Below are 20,898 nucleotides of genomic sequence, written 5' to 3' on the forward strand. Positions count from 1 at the left end.
ATTAACAATATGTCAACCACACTATAAATAAGGCTGGCTGAGGTAAAACAAACGTCGTAGTGAATCGAGAAGCTAGTTGCGTTAGGAAATTGCGTGAACAATAACAGTTATGGTGTGAATTGAATTAACTAAGTTGGAAAAGTGTATTTATTATCGGTTTGATGTAAGTCACATAGAATTGCATTAATGTAATGGCTAATGGACAAGAGAAAAATTAGACGAGTAGATATTTTTGACATAAAAAATATTTCATGTTTTCTTCCGAGATTAGAATTTTCATTGCATAATGATTAACTAAAAGGTACAAATTTTTAACACATTTGACAATTCACCTAAATATTTGTAATTGTCAAATATTAGTACATAACTAGATGTCGCTACACAATTCATAACGCCCTCTTTATTTTGTATTTGAAAATTAGACTGTTGGAATTATTCTGTTTCAATTAAACAGTAAGGGCGAATTAGTGTAAGCCTATGCGGATACAAAGTTAAAGGTAAAATTATTAATACATTTATCTATTTTGTCATTTACATTTATATTTATGATAGTATTGGATACACAAATTTATGCTTAATTAAGATACTTGTAGAGTATTATACTTATTTATAGATGACGTAGCCTCTCAGCAGTTTTTTCTCTTTAGAAAACATTGCATGTAAACGAATATAAACTTTAAAGCTAAGAGTTTGATTTTAAATTTAACAACTATTTATATTTAAATTAATGTTAGTAACATTAAAATAAATATTATGAATAAAGTAAAGGTTGTGGATGTACTTTACAAGTTCAATACATTTCTTGGGATAACCAAATTATTACAAATAATATAAGTTACAAGTTAGTTTGATGTAAGTTCTTACAGTGAAACAATAATGATAATATTTACAGTAGGGTTAACACACCTCGTAATCCTAGTTTTACATCAGGTAAGTAAGTATAAAAAATTTTGAAACAGTTCTAGGGCACAATCATTAACAAACTAATGTTGTAACATTACTAACAATAATAACATTACAAATTCAATTTACACTCGGCTACTATGTTACATGTAAACTTTTACTTTTATGATATCCACTACCATTAACTTAATACTTAAGCATCATTATAAGTGTCATTATTAGTGTTGCAATTACTATTGGGAATCTTACTTGTATCAATAATTTAAAGAGACAGTGGCTCCCTTGTAAGATATTTGTTTAGTTTATTTAATATATTATGATCATTTAGTTAAACTTTAAACTTCATTTAATTACCCCAAAATGGCACAGAGGATCCAAAACTAAAGTAATCCCATAGTTACTGAGTAGTTTATGGAGGATATTTAAATATATTTATATTTATACTAATAACTATCATAAATTTGTTTTACACTGAAATCTTGTTCATACAGAATATTATATGCTTATAACATTTATGTACAACAAGTGACGGGGCCTACTGTTCCATCTACTTTGTTACATCCACTTTAGAAAAAAAACTAACTCAAGACAGGCCTTTATTGTCCAAATATTTATTAAAATTTCCCTTAAACTCCTCTAAATTTACTGCATCTACTGTAAGTAAAGGCAATCCATTCCAAAGCTAACTACTGTGTTAAGAAAATAAAACTATCCTAGCTGATTCCTGCCCTGTAAGAATTTATATTTATGCCTCTGGTCCTAACATTTTCACCATTAAATATTAAAAGAAAATGCATTGATACTATTAGTTCTGTAAACAGTATTCAGCACCTCATGGGTCATCCCATGTCAAGTCATCCAGAATTTGGAAAATATTCCAGGTGACCCCATCAGAATGCCTTGAAACATTTTACGTGTGCTCATCTACTCATACAATGAAGAATTGCCAAAGATTAGATCAATATCTCTAATAGTTTCTGACTTACAGCCCTGTAAAATTGAATTAATTTTTTTTTATTTTTGGCAAATTCATTTTCGGGCAACTTTGGTTCCAAAAGCTGCAAGAGTAATGGTGGTAGAAGGCTGGAACTTGTTACACTGACTGAATTAATTTCATAGATTTCAAAAATGGTCTCAAACCAAGTTTATCTCTCTTAGGATTTACATAGTGAGGCTGTAAAAAACATTGGTTTATTTAATAAGCCATAGCTCTAAGTCTTAATAGGACACAAAGCTGAATTTTGTTTTCAAATTTCCTATAACATATCAGTTGATAGATCAGCAATTGTTGTAATTAAAAGTCTATTAGATTTCCTGTAAAACAAGGTAGCTGCATACAACTTTTTGATATTGCTAAAAATAGCCCTACTTCAGGCCACAGTTTGACCACGTCACCAGTTATTCAGCCTTTTCAGATTTTTACCATATTTTCTTACATCTCTGAATATGATCTACAAAAAAAATCAAGGTGTTCAACCTACTTTTTGAGTTATAATTTTTTAAAGTATCCTCTGACCATATGTTGTTTACTTGAAAACTTCAATTCAGGTGTTACTGTGTGCAAATATATCCATACAATTTTGAAATAATTTATGAATATCATTGAAATATTCTAATCAGCCTTTACCATATATTCTTACAACTCTGAACATGATCTTCAAAAAAATCAAGGTTGTGAAAAATAATAAATTATCAAATTTCAAGTGTCTCTGATATGTACCATTGGGCAAAGGACCACATTCAGAGCATCCAGTTCTTTCTTGTCAATCAGGAATCAGTCCTGCAGAATTGTGTAAAGTTTGATCTTCTTGAGCACTATGAAAAATGCAAAACTGTGGCAGGTATTAGGTCACATCATAGCTTTATTCCCCACTCTACCAACAAATTGTATATGAGAAGGCTATCAGATGATGATGTGTACACAGTTGTAACTGTGGGTAGTAGTAGTGAAAGTGATGCTGCAGCAGCTCAAACAGGGTCTAATGATAGCAATGACAATTATCAGCCAGGGAAATATGTGGCATGCATATACGATCATGAATGGTATGTGGGAAACATGAAAGATAGATCAGATGAACTTTCAGATGTGTTGGTGTCATTTATGAAGAAATCAAGAAACAAACTGTTCTCATGGCCTGCAAGGTCATGTAAAGATGAAAGCTGGATTCCTTTCCAACATATTCTTTGTCTGATAAGTGCACCTATCGTGCAAGGCAGTAGTGCTTGTCACTATGTTCTAAATCAGGGGTTCCCAACCTTTTGGCACTCGCGACATGAAAATGTAATTGATGAAATAAAATTAATGTTATCCCAAGCTACTTCTAACAAGGCTACGCGACTCCCCTGCCAAGGCTTCGCGACCCCTCCGGGGGGTTGCAACCCACCGGTTGGGAACCCTGTTCTAAATCAAAGTGATCTTAACATAATCAAACTTGAATTTCAGAAATTTATTCAAGCTGTCTGAACAAAGCAATGTTTATTTGATGTTATTAAGGCTAATTTATTGCCAAAGCAGTTTGTGAAATATTTCATTGTCATGATTATTTCAGTTTGGTGTGACTATAATTTTTCTCAGTTATCCCCTGTTGTAGCACTATGCTTTTTGTGTCTGATTTACCTTTGTATTTATTATATTATGAATCTTAAATTCAGCCATATCTGCATAACTGTAATGCATACACAATATATTTGCATTGCCATGTGATCTAACTAGTTATGCCAATAAACTTGTTCAGAAATGAATTAATTCTTTCTTGTTGTTTCTTACAACTTCATTATTTAACATTGTGAAAGGCTGGTTAGAATATTTTAGTGGGATTCATAAACTTCTGACAGGTATTTTTCAAATTTGTATGGATATATTTGCACATTGTAACACACCTGAACTAAATTTTTTTAAATAAAAACATATGGTCAGAGGATGCTTGAAAAAATTGTAACTCAAGAAGTAGGTTGAACACCATTCTGAATTTTTTTGTAGATCATATTCAGAGATGGAAGAATATATAGTAAAAATCTGAAAAGGCTGAATAACTGGTGATGCGGTCAAATTATGGCCTGAAGTAGGGCTATTTTTAGCTAAATCATAAAAAGTTGCATGCAGCTAAATTTTGTTACAGGAGATCTAATAGACTTTTAATTACAACAATTACTGATTTACCAACTGATATGTTATAGGAAATTTGAAAACAAAATTCAGCTTTGTATCACATTAAGTCTTAGAGCTATGGTTTGTTATATAAACCATTGTTTTTTACAATTTTGGGTTTTCAGGTGATTTTACTGCCTCACTATGCAAATTCTAAGAGAGAGAAACTTGGTTTGAGACCATTTTTGAATTCTGTGAGATTAATTCAGTCAGTGTAGCAAATTCCAGCCTTCTACCACCATTACTCTTGCAGCTTTAGGAACCAAAGTTGCCCAAAAATGAATTTGCCAAAAATAAAAAAAAATAATTCAATTTTACAGGGTTGTAAATCAGAAACTATTAGAGATATTGATCTAATCTTTGGCAATTTTTCATTATATGGATAGATGAGGACATGTGAATTTTTTCAAGGCATTCTGTGGAGGTCACCTGTAGCCCCCTGGATGATTTGACATGGAATGACCCTCATTTGGATCCATTTTAAAATCTACTTTTTCTAAAGAAAATTTTAGAGATCTTAGTTTGTAAAATATGACATCCTTTACATCCAAGGTATCCTAATAACCTTTCTCTGAACCCTTTCCAATAATTCAGTGCCTTTTCAATAATAAAGGCTCAAGGCTGAACACACTAATCCTAATCTGAATGTGACTCAACCAATGACTGGTACATTGAAATAACATTTTTAGGCTTATGTTCAATATTCCTATAGATGCAACCTAAAATTGTATTTGGTCTACCACTAGCAATAGCATACTGCACAGACATGAGGCTGATCAATCAGAATACCAAGTATTTTTCTTCTGTAACAGTGTTAAGGTTATTCTCATCAAAATTATAATTCTAATTATAATAATGCACATCTATTATCTGCATTTATTTGCCCAGTTAACCAAAAATGACCTAAATTCTTTTAAGTACCATCATCCTTCTAACAGCCAGCAACACCCAAGTCTGTAATACCTGCAAATTTATGTAATTTATTCATCATCCATGTGCAGGTGTAAACATTATAGATTACAAGATGTGCTACTCCATTCTGCAAGAAGTACGTCCATCCTTGCCGTGCACTGAGAAGTGTAGACATCAGCATTGGGTCAGAATACTTGTGTTGTTCTCTTGAAGACTGTAATTCTTTTAATTTGAACAAGTGCTATCATATTTTACTTTGTTATGCACTTGTTTGTTTTTAACAATTATTTAAATAAAATGCTGATGTCCTGAAATAATGAAAGTGAAATTGGGCTTAGTAATTGTTTTAAGTAGAACAAGAAACTGATGTTCATATGCTGAAAAATTAAGCCATGAAATTCAGAAGTATAATAAACTCTTAATAAAGTAAAAGTTTAGCAATTCTGTACACATTTAAATTTTTATCTGTAAATGTACTGTTTTCTTGCAAAATATTTCCCTTTGGGGAATGAAGTGGGCAGTAAAGTTTATTCTGTGCTATATAACCATTATATCTGGTGTGTTATATTATCTTTTGATATCTGGAATGTAGAATGGTCTGACAATGACTAAAATGTCTTTCTTACCTTTAACAGTTTATGTACTTTCCTAAGAAATTTCCAAAAAGATCATTTTACAACTTTACACAACAAACTTTTTGCAAGAATGAACATTATAATAACTGTCAAATGATAACATCCACTTACATAATAAACATCACATGCTTTGCTATGCTTAGGTTCCACACCTATTTATTTTTCCAGGAAGTTACATGTAGTATTCTATTCAAGTTTAAGTGATAAATGAACTAAGTTTTCTTATACAGGTGATTTACAAACTGTAAAAGAATACTACATTATGCAAATTGTCAGCACAATTCTTCTATTGTAAATTTCAAGTAATCGGATCAAAAATTATACATATAGGTACAAATACAGAAGTCAAAGGTTATTAGATAAGAAAGTAAGGATGCCGGTAAATTGCTTTTCATAATGAAATTGTGAACATTTTATTCCAGATTGCTGATTGTGTCTATGGGTTATAATTATAAGGCATTTCTCTAAATCATGGGGTCTTGGTATTCTAGTGACTCAAATCCCAAAATTCCAAATATGTATTTGTTCGATTTTGTCATTACTAAAAGTAATTAAAGTATATGTATTCCATATCTAACTTAAATTATGAAACAAACAATAGAAACACAGTTGATTAGTAAAACTTTAAGCATTTTTATGAATAGCTTTGTTATTAAAATTGTTACCTTATAGGTGCTTGAATCTGATTTTTTTTATTCATCACTATCATCCATAAGAATGGTTGCTTGTTATCTGTGGTGTAAGCAGTTAAACTTTCTATTAGATTTTAATAAAGTTCAAACATCTACTGTGGGTAAATTTGTTTATGCAATTTTAAGTATCAATGTGAAGAGAATAAAATTAGGATAACAGTGGCTCACACCTCTAGTCTGGAAAGGGTTACTACAATCCTGAAAATTAGGATAACAGTGACACATAACACCCCTCTGGTCTGGAAAGGGTTACTACAATCCTGAAAATTCCAGGATTTACAGCCACTCATTGCATCACACACTCACCTTGAGGATTAGATATATAAATTTTAATTCTGGATATGATGAATGAGCATATTTTGATATAATTGGCATTCAGCTGTATGGTAAATTTACTTGTATAACAAGCTAGATGACAAAGTCTTTAAACTTCTATTTATATTTATACATGTAATGCTGGTGAGGAATTAAAGAGAACTTTTAAAATGGATTTTTTATTGAACCTAACAGTATTATTCTCCCAATAAATCAAAATAACAGCTTTTATCAAATGACTTTTGCTTTTCTCTACAATCATATCTCATTCACTTTGTACCTTTTTGAAATAAGTACAAGATTTTATATTTGTTATTAACAAATGAAAGGGTGTATGTATATGTAGACATCTGTTATGAATAGCTTTGTGCTATTAGGTGACATCATCCAGAAATAAAAAGATATTTAAAATAAGTTGAGAGGAAAAATAATTATTTTTCTAAAATCATATGGTGTGTGAAATTAGTTTTCTAAAGCTTTTATAAGCAAACTGTTAAAAGAGAAAACACCTGTACATGTACCTTTCTGTGACAATGCAAGTCAAACTAGTTCTGATGTGACTGTGATTGCCTGGATTTTCATTCATCCTTATCTTTTTAAATATAGTGACCACACTAGATGTTCTGGAATTAGATCATACTAAATTAATTTTCTGTTTCCCATCAAGAAAAACATCCAAACTAGGAAGGGTAATAATGTTCTGTCTTGCACTAGTGTTGTTTAAAATGAAATAAAGCATACACTAGTTTTTATATGGTCTTTTTCTCATTAGTTTATTTGATTGCTTAGAAAAATAAACTTTGGAACATTTTGTGATAGCACTTAATCTTTATAATGTCGGTCAATAGAAAGCTATAAAGTACAGAATGCATAATCTTAAATGTTTGAGATGCAGAATGCCAAAGTTAATGTGGTAATGTTTACAAAATGACCTTTGATCTAAAGTTACTCTGTTTTAATTCAAACAGCTGCTTTATATATTAGATTGTACACAAAACCCAATAAGAGTACAATAGAAATATTAATCATATTATGAAAGTGAAATAAAAACATTTTCTAGAGAGATAAGTCAGATAACATTTCATTCAGTAGCATGAACTAAATTATAATAATATAGCAGTTAAGGGATAACATAGAGTGGGCTAGCCAATTAACTTTAATAAAACAACTTAAATCTAGTCCTGCTCATTTAAATATTTATTAGGTCTTCTCTTACACTTTCTTAAATTTACTGCATCTACCACATTGAAAGCATTCCATTCCATAGGCCAGTTTAAAAACTAAAACTGTTTAAGCTAATATCTTGTACCTTGCCAAAGTTTATATTTCCATTCTCTTGTTCTATCATTCTCACCACTAAAATGGAAATATCTGAAGCATTAGCACTGTCAATTTTGTTAATAATCTTGAACACCTCAACCATATCTCTATTTTTTTCAAAAGATAATTTCAAAGATTGTAACCTTTACTTGTGTGAAAACCTTTGTCTCTATCATTTTAGTAGTCTATCTTTGAACTCCTGCCAACATTTCAATGTTCTTAAGGAACCCAGAACTTAACACAATATTCAAATGAGTATTGGGGTCAGTTCTTAGCTGTTTTACCTTAACAACACTGAACAGTTGGAAAGAGCTCATAGTAGTGAAATTATAACCACTTTTTGAGTTTAACCTTATATTCAATGTTTTTGTAAAAGCAACCAAAAATCCTCCTTTCACTAGCGACAGCACAATGCTTGGATGGCGTAAGAGATTGACAGCCAGTAAGACCTGCAACATTAATATTTTAACATTTAGTATTTTCAAACATGCAATTAAAAATATTTTAATTATTGATACGTTCTACTAGTATAGTTATGTTTCAGCACATAATATACTGAACATGAGTATGCAATTAATTAAAAATCACAAGTGTAAATGTTTTCATCTTAAGTCTGCACAATATTATAAGTTTTGAGAAAAAATACATTCATTAGTAGCTTGAATAATGTTAACAGTTTATCAAGTGAAGTTTAACTTACAATAGGCTTAAACGTACTGTTGGTGTGAACCTACTTTCTGTTCATTATGAGGAAAGACTATAAACTGAATAGAATAACCCACTAACACATGTTGATCACGTGCAGATTGAACTGGACCTCCCTTAAACTTAGACTTTGAAATTAAACAGTCTTTGGGATACTAAGTTTATTGATTATAATAGGCTTAGTTTTTAAAGCTTGATACTACTTAACCTTGTTTGTAGGCCTAAGTTAATTTCGAAGCTTTTATAATGTACTATCGTATTTCTCAGATGATATATCACATCCTCATACTGAATAGTTATGTCAATTATGCATCTGCCAATAAAACGTTCATGCCACTAGCCTTGAGCTAACTTTCTTCTAAAATTCACTAAACGTCTTTGCTATATTTCTACAATTCATCGTTTTAAGGCTTTGTGTCATGATTGTCATATTTAGTAAAGAAACTTGCACATTACTGTTTTCCATCTTGTCCTTGACTTTCTTCAGTTGTATCACATTTAACCTTTTTGCTGAGATATACTTCATCTAAGTGCCTTACATTTTAACATTTGTTTCCCTCAGGGACCTCTTTGTTGCACTCCTTTTTCGTTATTTTTTTTCTCACGTGTTTCTTATACTTAGGAATCTTGAACTGATGCACTTTGTCAAGAGTTGTAATCATAGTTTCCATCTTTTTTTTTTCAACAAATAGGGCACCCAGTTGTGCAGTGACATTTGCACTCCTTTTTCGTTATTTTTTTTCTCACGTGTTTCTTATACTTAGGAATCTTGAACTGATGCACTTTGTCAAGAGTTGTAATAATAGTTTCCATCTTTTTTTTTTCAACAAATAGGGCACCCAGTTGTGCAGTGACATTTCTTCAGACTTGCAATGCTAGAAACTGGGTTTTGATGCTTGTGATAGCTGTTGTTTGTTGTGGAATTAACTTGCTTTTGGAGCCACCCCTCAACTCCAGTTTGGTGGAAGCTAATTTCTTTCATTCTGTTAATCTGTGTACTCCATTTGTTGCAGCATATTGTTACACCAGTGATATCTTGGAGGTTTACTTTCTTTCACTTACCATGGAACAGTGGTTTTATTCCTTGGGATATGATGTCCAGGATTGCATCTCACAGGTTTTTCTTCATATCCAGATTCATTTTTCTCCTCTCTAGGTTCATCCACCATAGTCAAATACTCTGTTCACTCAATTGGTCAGCATTAAGTTTATGGAATTATAATACTAAAACCTAGAGCTAAATTCACGATAGTGGACGAAATGCAGATAGCTCATTCTGAAATTCTATGCTAAAGTAAACAGGTTTTAGGATTTTAAACTGTGTTCAAAATTTAAAGTTTAATGTATGTGTGGCACAGGTAGCTTGGAGTCTCTTTTGACTAGAAAACCCAGTGTGTTTTCATCAAATCCAATGAGTTTTTGCTCAGAAGTTAAATTCTTTAGGCCTACTGTTCTAATACTCCATGGATGTTTGGCCTCTACTTACTCTGTCCATCATGGTTTTCACTGTTTTTCCCTTTGGCATGATTGGTTCAAGGCTTTACTCAAGTTGGCTGTTTGATGAGCTTGCCACCATCTTTTGACTTATCTCTTTGGTCTTCTTATTGTGATTCATTCAGACACTTCCTTTGTTTCTTCATTCCACCAACAGGGAGACATTTGGTTTCAGGCCACTGTTTTACTAATTGTACTATTTCTTACTTGGTTCCTGTTCTGGACTGGAACATCTAATTAATGTTGGGGCTTTTACATACCCTTTATAGAAACTTAGACCATATTTTCTCTAAAGACATTTTCTTTTCCTTCTTATCTATGGAAAACACCACTCTGACATGCTTCCTGGACTCTTCCACAGGGGCAGGTTAATATTATTCTTTGACTGCTTTTTTTTCCAAAACCTGAGCTGCTCAGCAGGAAGATCAGATGTCTTCTTCAATCATCCTCTTCAGAGTAATCTCCTAGTTCTATAAGGGCGGTTCATTGTTATTTTAACTCGTACTGTCCCATTTCAAAGCAGTTGTCAACATCTTTCCTTGCTATGGGATTCATCTTTCTCTAATAACTTATCTCATTCCACTTTGACCAGTTAGGAAATGCATCTCATTTGGATAATTTATTCTTCTGTGGATCTCGTAGCTTCTGCTTCTAGGCATTGACTTACCCTGGATGAGGTCTTGTAGGTGGAATGAAGATGATGATGAATATCTCTCCTTCAACATTTTTATGTTGCATTACTTACATGACATTGCAATTTCATTTTTCCTTTGTTGTTGTTTTTTCCTTTCACTCCTCTAATTATTTCTATATGTTATGGAGACAGTAAAACCAGCTGCATGGCTGGTGTTACCTTACAAGGATTACTCTTTTTCTGCAATCTACATCAAATAGGGATAACATATTGTTAAGCTGTTCTGCCCTTGCTTATAGTGCTTGCTGTTGAGATGGGGTTTTTACAAGTTTACTTTGGCAGTATATATATATTTACCTTTGAGAGGAAAAAAATAAAAAAAAAGTTCTTGCAAGTATCCTGCCCACATATTTGGCTGGCATCTGCTGTCCCTCTCATGAAAACCTATTTTATTGTATTTCAGTGCGGGACCTTGTGCAGGAGTATTGATTCTTTGATTACCTCCCTAGCTTTCTTCCCCATGCTACTTCCTCTCTCTTGTTTATTTTAGCAGGGTAAAAGGAGTAACCTTGCTTTTCCAGCCCCAAGAAACAGAAGTCCTTATTGAAAGTTCCCTTTGAGGTCAGTGTAATCCCACTGGTATGAGACCAAGTGGACACAACTTTTGATTGGAAGTACAGGGTGGCCCGTAAGTCCCTACCCATCCATATACAGATCTAATTTGTCCCTGCTGCTAATTTTTTTCCAGTACTGTATGTCTTGACTTATTGTCCTAGCCACATTATTCACTCATGCTCAGCTGAGAGATTGTAGCCAGTTGAATGATCTTTAGTAATTTAGCACTGTGCAGAAAGTTATTTTGCTGTTCCACCTTTCTTGGATAACGAGTATTATTTGGATTCTCCACTAACATGTGCATGGGTGGGTGGCATTTCCCATTAGTTTTCTCTTTTCAGTGCTGTAAATTCACAAAGGAACTTTAATTTCTTAATCTGCACTAACTATTTCATCTTGTCAATGTGGGATTCTAGCTCTTTGTAGAGCTGTGATATGATCAGTTACCTTTGAGCAGCAATTACATTTATAAATATCACATAAGGTAATTAATTTACTGAAATTGTGATTAAATTACTTGTCAAAACAATAATAACCTAATTGAAATTAGTGTTTCCAATTATTTCAACAGTTGATTAATAGAAACTGATTATATTTATTGCCTTTAAAGTAATCAACTAACTGAAATTAGTTTTTCTGATTTTTACTGTGTTTGTTGTTAAGCACAAAGCCACATAATGGGCTATCTGTGCTCTGCCCAAGTTTAGCATCTTAATTTTTTTATTATTATTGTTTGATTCTTGTCATTACATTTGCTACTAAAGTTATCTGTCACTGCCCCTAATTTTGTACTGTTGACTGGAGAGAAGCCAACTGTCTAGCAACATCCACTGCCAACTTTTTTTTTTTCAACTGCTGATTGGAATGAAAGCAACAGTATGGCATGATCCACATTAATACTCATAAGGGTTGGAGTTTCAAGGCTTGTGGCACGCACTAAAATTCATCTTGGCAGGTGGTCAAGGGAAAGTTTTACTTCTTTGGAGTGGGAACTTTTTATCTGAAATACATTTTCAGGTTAGGAAGGTAAAATGTTAACATTGGGAAAGAACTTAGCATGATTCTTAGAAAATTAAATTACTACATTAGTAACAAGTTTTTGTGTTGTGCCACACAACCAAATCGTTTTCTTTTGTTACACAGTAGTGTCTTATGTGGTGCTTTATTAAATTAGGAAAATTATAAGACATAGCCTATTTTTCTAAAATAATTTTGATTATTTGTTAAATTATGTAGATGCTTTGGTAAAATATAGTTAATTACTAACTACTAATTTTTCAGTTAGTGAGGTTAGACTGACTGTCCATACATTACTTGGGTATTGTGTATTTCCAGGCTTAAAATCCGTTGCACATTGGTAATCTTTATTCTTGCACCATACCACTTTAAAGGTTTCATTTAAAAGTAAAGTTAACAGCTCATAAATCTCCCCTTGTTTCTATCATTATCCTTGGATAGATATTTTATGAACCAGATGACTTTCTTCAGTTGTCTTGCAGCTTACCTGTTCTAGTTTAATTCTAACATCATTCAAGGAAATCATGTTATTAACCTGCATCTTTCGTAGCAAAAGCTATTGAGAGAAAAGTGTTCAGTCATCTCAGAATGGTAAACTAACATAACTATTTTTTCATTTAAAAAAAATGTCAAGCATCTCTTAATATTCTTTAATGAAAAGTATTTACTATCAGTGTCAACATTTTCAGCCTTATATTTCTCAATGCCCTTTAGTAAACAGGTATTTAATACTTTTAAATTTTTGTGCTAGCTGGCTCTTTAAATTTTGTAACTGTTTTGCTCTTCCTTAATTTTTCATTTGATTTATTGTGTAAACCATTTGGGCTTTAAGTTTAGAATTTGGTCTTATTTCTTAAACATTAATATACATGCATAATATATATTTTTGATATATTGGCTTATTTGTTACCTCTCTCAACTTCCTTTTAAATAAATAGAATATTTTGAACTGTAGTATCTCTTTTTTCTTTTTTTTATCATGATCTTAGTATCAATAATTAAGAAACATTACTGCCCAAGAATCCAACTTAATGTTATACAGACGTAAATAGTAAATTCTGACAAAATCCCTTACTTTTCTATTCATACATTTACTTTACATAAATTCTGTTGTTGTTCACTGTTGTGCTTTATTTGTGGAAACTGTTTTTTGCATGCCACAATATTTTCATTCCCACATGCCCCTCATTTCACCTTGTTTACCTGATTCTTGCATGCAAATTATCATGTGAGAAACTTGTGATTCTTTCTATGCTATTCTTCCAAACTATCACTTCAAGTTTAGGCAGAAATGTAAGCACCAGGTGACAGGGGGTTGGAAGGTTGAAAAGTGTGAGCAGAAACAAGTACCTGTTGGAAATATATTTTCACTGTAAGAAAACTAACTTCCAGTAAGCTACCTTATTTCTGCTGACATTTGTAGCTAGAATCCCACGTTGAATATTTAACAGTTGTGGTCCAGAAAGTGATATCTGTTGTAACTGTGTAATTATTAAAAGTTGGATGTTTGTTTGATTCATTTTGTGGATATATCTTCCTTTTATGGACTTAACTATTGTGGCACTTCTTCACAACATTATATCGCCTGTTAACTAGGTTTTCCTTGTTAACAAAGATCTAATTTGTATGTTTCATTCATTTCGTAGACATATCTTCCATTTATAGACTTAACTTTTGCAGCACTACTTCACAACATTATATCACTTGTTAACTAGGTTTTCCTTGTTAACAAAGATCTGACTTGTATGTTATTTGCATGTTGATGATTGATATCTCATATCATTGTCAACAACAACACTATCACATAGCATAGTTTCTTACAAATGTAGTTTGTTGTGTGAATCATTATGTACAGTTATTTTTCTAATCATTCAAGCTTTAGACTCCTACCTGATAATGAGCTCTTGAAGAAGCTTTAATGTTTGTGTTTAAATAAGTGTCATTATGTGTTGAAAAAAATCTTGTTAAATCTGTCATTTATGCTCTATGAAAGGTATTCAGAAAGCAGGTAATATGAGTTTTGGTACTGTTATCCAAAAGTAGAGAAAATCCTATAAATAAAATCCAAAAAACTGTGATATGGCAAGAAACTTACCTTTTTCTTTTCATAAGTATATTGAAAAATCATTATTTAAATGTTAACTTTCTAAATAGTTTCTGACAATGATTTCAACACCTTGGTAGTACACTACCAAAGTAAAGCTATAGGCCTTTGAATTTCTATATTCTATCTAGACCCTTTGGTTGTTGTGTTTTTTTAAGCCAGTGGTGGAGATCATGCTGATGTATATTGTGTAAAAGAAACTGATTAACCAGTTGTTTTCATGTTTGTTCTCAGCTTAAATAACTATGGCATGATATCCCAAGGTAAAAGATTTTCTCTTGAATTCTGTGTACATTAAAAAACATGTAAGATAGCATGGTTCATTATGTAAGTGCTTTGTGAGTTTGGCACTCAACCATCAGTTACACCTGTTATTAGGGTCACCTGAATTGTATGAATGTCAAGCAGTGTATATTTCATGCAAAGTGGTATTGGGATTGTGTTTCATGATGACAAGAACCCCGCTTGAAGTAAAAATATATTGGGACAGCTTGTATGGATATTAACACTTTTACTAATAAAACATAAAATACTGGGGTTGTGTTTGTAATGTTGATTTCAGAATGCAGTTGACTTTAAGTAGTGAGGATAGGAGTTGATAGAAAAGTTAAGCCCTTACATTAAAAGTTGGTAGGGAATTACTATTCAACAAGTTTTGGGCCCTTGAAGATCTTAAACCTACATTCACTACACTATCTATACCTATGTAAATTTGTGTGTGTGGATATAAATACACACACATACACACATATAATGCTTTATTTTTAATATTCCACTCTTGATGGTAATGAAAACTAGTGGTTATGAGTGTGCTTAATTTTAATGAGAAACTGTAAAGAAGCCTATATTATCAGCATAAAAATAAACCAGAAATGAATAAAAAGTGTTAACATGTCATATTTAGATAAATTGTTGTGTGCTATGAATAGTTGACAAATTTAACAACTAGAGACCACAACAGCATATACAGTCCATGGCGGTTGGCTGTTGTATTAGTTAATATATGTTCAAACACAATAAATAATAAAATTATAATTTTTTGTAATTGAACTACATGTACAACCTGTATTCTTTGTCATGCCCAACCAACTTAGAATTAGGTTAAGTAAATTCAATTTGCCTGAGTTGCTAGAATGGTTTTATGTGCAGTATGAACAAATACAGCCATACTGTATTGAAAAAAGTGATTTTTATAAAAGTTTTAATTTTTAAGAAAATGTTTCACACTTCATAAAAACAATGAATACTAGCATCGGACATAATGACAAAATGTTTGATTGGGCAGTTCATAGAAATCTAAAGATAAATTTTGATGGGTTTAAAACAACCAAGTTCAGAGAAAAGGTTTGACATCCTAAAGAACAGTGCAAGTTACTTGTTAATAATGTGAAATTATTCAGAATTGATAGGCTTGTGGGATTTACTTACCAAGAAAATACATGATTTTGCTACAGATAAAACAAAATACAGTTTATGTTCATTCATTTCTATAATGCTGTGATTTTGTTTTTCCTTTTAGGTTTAAATACTGAGTTAAAAAGTGAGTTTAATGTTTCTCAAGGCTACTAGCTTTTAGATTCTTGACATATTTGATTACTCATTGCTGAAAATACCAGTAACAACTAGGTTACTTATTCATTTCATTATACTCATTATAAATTTAATATTTCATATTTATGTTAGGTATATTAAATTATCTACAATAACCTACCAAGTTAATTTGTAGTTTTGATATTTGTTGTTGCTTGCTTTTATCTGTTTTTCTACAAGTTTTTTTACTAAAATGTGGACTTTATTTTTTATATACATCATGTAATAAATCAAGTTTAAGTACTGAAATCTTGACCTTCCATACATATTACATCATTTAAATAGTGCTTCCAGTCATTAGTAATGTCAGTTAATTAGAAATATTGTGATTCAGTGACTGTTTCATTATAAACTCAAGTTGGAAAAAAAACAATATTTTATGTCTGTATAAATACTTCCTCAAGAAATATCAGAATTGTTAGCCAGTATAATTAATCACACATGCTTGGTCAGTAGTAAAAGGCTTCTTACAGAATATTCTGTGGGTTTGTGAGTATTGAAATTACACAAGTTGGTAATCAATAGTTATACACCTTGGATCTTCCACAACTATATGTAGTCATTGCCTCTCCTATAATGGTTGTTCAAAATATTCTTCTTTCAGTGGGTCTTGGCATTTTTATGGTACAGAAACAGTAAGCTTTTAATGGTGGACTAATATCACTATCAAGATTGAAGAAAATAATACTGTGAGCACATACCAGTTCAATGAGAATTATCTGGAAATGAATCATGATACAAACTTGTTTTCTTTGTGTGCAAGTATACCTTTCTATTGGTAAATAAAGAAAAATAACTTATTGTATTCACACAATTTATAATTCAGTGTTTATCTTTGCTTTAGTCTAAACAGTTATTGTAGTTTAAATTAATGTGAAAATAAATCTATCGTTTGACTTGATCACTTGTCACTGAGCTACAACAGTTGCAAGGAATTCAGACCATGGACTGAAGCAAATCGAAAGAATGAGACTTGCCTCCATACACTAGTTGTTGGATTACATATTATATGGTGTTCTGAAGTCTCCTTTACTTGTGTAGCAATCCTATACTTATGAAATTCTTGAATTCCCATGTAAATATTGGATTACTGTGTGTGTAAAAGCTGTATATAGTGTTTGCTAGACTAGAATGTTGAGTATTTACAACTAATTTAATATTTCGCCAGCTTTATAAATTGTTTCAAAGTAACTTTGGTTCCTCATAAAACATGATGCTGTTTATATAGAACAATGGTATGAACTACATCAGTGATTAATTATGTAAATATATTTTGAAAATATTCCATCTTCTGAGTTATTCCATGTCTGAGTTTACGCATACCGTGTAACAGTCAATGACCTTAGGAGAGCTACAGAAGTATATTAAGCTAATCTTAGAAAGAAAAAAATAGTTCCTTAAAAGCTATATTCTGCTTGCGTATAACGTGAAGGAAGCGTGTGTTTAAGAAGTAGTCTGTAACCATAGTGTCCGTAGCTAGAGTCGTCAAAGCATTTGACCTTGAATTTAGCGAACAAACTATATAACCAAGTTTTTCAGACTGCTGTGACAGTAGTGAGGCAGTAATTCATTCACTGTTAAACTATTTGTGCACGTGAAATGTTGGGACCATATTTGGTAGAAAGCTTCGGTTATTAGGCATTCAAGAACTAAGAAAGTGCAATACGAATTTTGGATTTCAAGTCATGATATTCAAGACTTTCTCAAAACATTGACAATTACCGTTCAAGGACTTGTTATGGGTACGAGTTACAGCAGATGTTTGAATTTATTATTTTTGCCTCGTAATTAGATCGTAAGACTTAATCTAGATATCTTACATTTGTGAAAGCATAATTTAAAACTAATACTTTTCGAATATACTACAAGCTTTACTATTATTATTTTATTTTTAAAAATCTCGAGAAAAATGTTAACGTATTTGTCATTTACACAAGCATTGTAAACAAAACGTAATTGTACAGAAGTAAACCACCTAGTGAATTTCCGAATCCAACATACGTTTGAAATAAAATCGAGTGCAGTATATAAAATAACAAAAAATTGGGGTTAACCTAAACGTATTGTAATATTGTCGCAATTATCTTCGTTACGAATTTGGAAGACTAACCCGAAAATAAGTTAACACATTGTGACCAAATATCAGTCATCATGTTTTATGCGAATATTAAACGTGTTTGCGAAAAAAAATCAGAATTGTTAATTTATCACATCACGCATAACTTTATTTCGATATATAAATTAGAAAATGTTTATATTCACATTAAAATAAGTTACTTCAATTTAAGTACGTTAATTACATACTGCTGCCTTCTAAAGTTTGTATTTTATCCGTTTCTACAATATCTACTAACCAGACGAATATTTTTAACATATGCTAAGATATATATGGAGTCGAGACACCAATTTCTATAAGATATAGAATCAGACCAACGTGTTTGTCTTAACAGTGGTGAGTACACTTAAACAAGAATGGAATTTGAATAAAATTAAGTAGGGTTTGTCATAGAATGTGGACCAAACAAATATAAAGTTGTGCCACAAGATAAAGTATGCATAGGTTATAGATGTTTCATAAACAGATGTAATATTCGTGAAATTCATCGTGTGTGTGTGTATGTATATATATATATATATATATATATATGTAAAAAATGGTCATACATTTTACATACAACTAAGAATATTGCAAATTTTCATGTGATCAGAATTTTAATTATCCAGACAAGACTTTACAATACGTATAAATTGCCATGAGAATCCTATTTGCGATAATTAGAATTCAGTCGTATATTAAGTGTTTTCGCTGAGAAAAAGCCGTAATGGAGTAGTTGAAATCCTCCTTAGTTGTGTGTGTTTGCATGCGTGAATAAGATTACTATATGCTCACTTAAAACGAGTGGACCAATCACAAAATAAAGTAAAAAGGTCTTAAGTGACAGGATGTCAGAACAGAAAGTGAAATACGTGTTGACCTAAAGAAAAAAGAGGAATGATTACTACACTTCATATTTTGCTCAAGTTTTAAACAATTTAGTTTCAAGTTTTCTAAAACTCAGAATTTAAAAATAACTATTACGTTAAAACAAAATGAAAAGTTTACACGTGTGGGAGAGATTTAAAATAATTACAAAAGTGAAATCTCGCTTTTGATCATCAGATTCATGAAAATATGAACTACACGAATGAGAATAAACAATAATCAAAAACTAGTTAAAACTGGGTTAATTTAAAATTTTATTTTAAAGTAAAATTTGTAAAAAACCGAAGTATTCGTAATCTAAAAAAGAAATAAAGCACTATTAATATATATAATTCGATTCGTTGCCTATGTGTGTCAGCTTCTTAGACCTGTACAGTGATGGTGTGTTTTACAATCAATATTCATAAAATTTCATGTTGCAGACACCCAATGTGTAATGTTATCCCCTCTTCTTTGATCCAACGTGTGTTATTTGAAATAAACTACGTAACATCTATTGTAATTTTGTACTTTTACAAAATTTGTGATTTAGCGTTTTAATAAAGTGTGAAGTGATTAATGTATGTGTATCTGTGTTAGCAAGCCTTTAATTGCTGAACTGTTCGTATTGGCTGCACGTGATAAGTTATGTCGCTGCTTGTTGATGCATTAACTTGGCATGGCGAATTGTAGTCGTCAGTAGAAATCTTGTGGAACGAATGTGCCTCGGGTGGCGGTATGAGATATGTTTACTCTATGTGTTTGAATAAGTTATAGCCGTTGCAGATTAGTGTCTACTATGACAGATAATTCTACAAACTCTTAAATAGTAGATATTATGGTACGATAAGAGAAATAAAAATGTTCTTTCTTTTAGTTTAATCAGTAAAAATCGTATAATTACAATGGTCGGTGCATAAAATAAGCAATTTTCTTCATCCTAGACGTATATACATCAACACAAACCTAAGAAATATTTGAACTTTCATTTTATAATTTTATTAATCTACACCAAAACTTGTGCTGGGCCAGTCGTTTCCCACTGTGTAGATACTGTAGGCATTATTTTCTCAAACTACAAATCCCGATTTTGGTTGCGACAAATGTAATTAGCTAACAGCATGTAGGCAAAATAGACATTTTTTATCCTGACCAAACGTACTTGAATGCAACCTCAAACATTCATCACGCCAATAACGATTTAAAATCTCATCTGTTACATCTTACTTTATTTAAATTCTTAAGCTGTTATTTTGCCTTTCATAACTAGTCACGTTTGATTTATTCCCTTTACAAGTCTGGCCTTTAGGCAGAGTTTATTCGAAGGATCGACCATTGTGTGTAAGGCTTCAATTAAAGTCGTACACAATAAGGGTTTAAACTGCAACTGTTTTTGTAAAAACTAATTTTCATTATCAAGTTATCTCCTTTTCAGTATCAGTCGCTATCCTAATTTAGTAACATAAAGAATAAAAACCAACATTAGGCACCTGTTAAAAAAAAGTCCAGAAATGTTGGTTCAGATAGTCATTATCATTGGTGAGAAATGTTTCTGATGTGGAACATTTGTGTAATCAAATGTACGCGAATCAAAGCTTGCATTACAAAATGCTCTTCCAATGAGATGTCGTTTGTAGACCATTAAATAATGTTTTAATGGGTGAAATGGCAAGATGTAGTTCTATCGTAATTATTTCTACGGTAATCGTTCGACTTAGAAAGGTGGATACAAAGTATTAGCACCAGAATATAACGAGTTTGACGTGGGACAAGATACCATCATTGTTACAAGTACTTCAGGACAGCGTACGAGTGAAAATGTGCAGTAACAACACTCCTCATTTGTGCTCTG

The 20,898-nt window shown here is 31.6% G+C and overlaps 1 protein-coding gene across 5 annotated transcripts in view; it reads left to right on the forward strand.

Moving 5' to 3' along the window:
- Positions 1–399: 399 nt before the first annotated feature.
- Mical (Molecule interacting with CasL) overlaps positions 400–20,898 on the forward strand; it is a 111,223-nt gene continuing 90,724 nt past the window's right edge. For 3 of the 5 annotated variants that reach the window (XM_076455336.1, XM_076455340.1, XM_076455341.1), the window contains exon 1: positions 406–497. The gene's annotated coding sequence lies outside the window, so the exon portion shown is untranslated. Of the gene's footprint in view, positions 498–19,739; positions 19,783–20,898 lie in introns of those variants that run through there. The other 2 variants (XM_076455337.1, XM_076455338.1) reach the window with 2 other exon arrangements.

This window comes from Tachypleus tridentatus, chromosome 9, assembly GCF_004210375.1.
Source record: "Tachypleus tridentatus isolate NWPU-2018 chromosome 9, ASM421037v1, whole genome shotgun sequence".
Lineage (NCBI taxonomy): Eukaryota > Metazoa > Arthropoda > Merostomata > Xiphosura > Limulidae > Tachypleus > Tachypleus tridentatus.